The 381-nt window shown below is 37.0% G+C and overlaps 1 protein-coding gene across 1 annotated transcript in view; it reads right to left on the minus strand.

The window, feature by feature from the left end:
• Positions 1-381, minus strand: part of LOC119585418 — a 6,440-nt gene that overhangs the window by 3,496 nt on the left and 2,563 nt on the right. The gene's annotated exons all lie outside the window — the stretch shown is intronic.

Raw genomic sequence — 381 nt, forward strand, 5'->3', positions numbered from 1 at the left:
AATGTAATGATGTGACGAAAATGATTACTAGCGACGCAAAATTTCCGAGAAAAATCGAGACCTTTATGGTGATTATCCCTCTGCTCACAAAGGGCGATCAGAATATTGCATCTAATAAGGCTTTGCAAGATTCTCACAATGCCAATGTCTTTTATTTTGTGATGGGCGCTAAGTTTTGAAATACAGACCAGAGAAAGGTAAAAAAAAAATCCACGTGATAGTTGTGTTTTGATTTTCTTATTACCCCGATAGAACAGCGGTGTTCTTCTCTGAGAAAATGAATCACTTCGCTTTCGTCTTCGCCTGAGTTACATTTAGATCGGCATTACGTATAGTTTAACTTTTGAATCATTCGCAAAAGATGCTATCGGAGAAAAAAAC

Source organism: Penaeus monodon, chromosome 19, assembly GCF_015228065.2.
Source record: "Penaeus monodon isolate SGIC_2016 chromosome 19, NSTDA_Pmon_1, whole genome shotgun sequence".
Lineage (NCBI taxonomy): Eukaryota > Metazoa > Arthropoda > Malacostraca > Decapoda > Penaeidae > Penaeus > Penaeus monodon.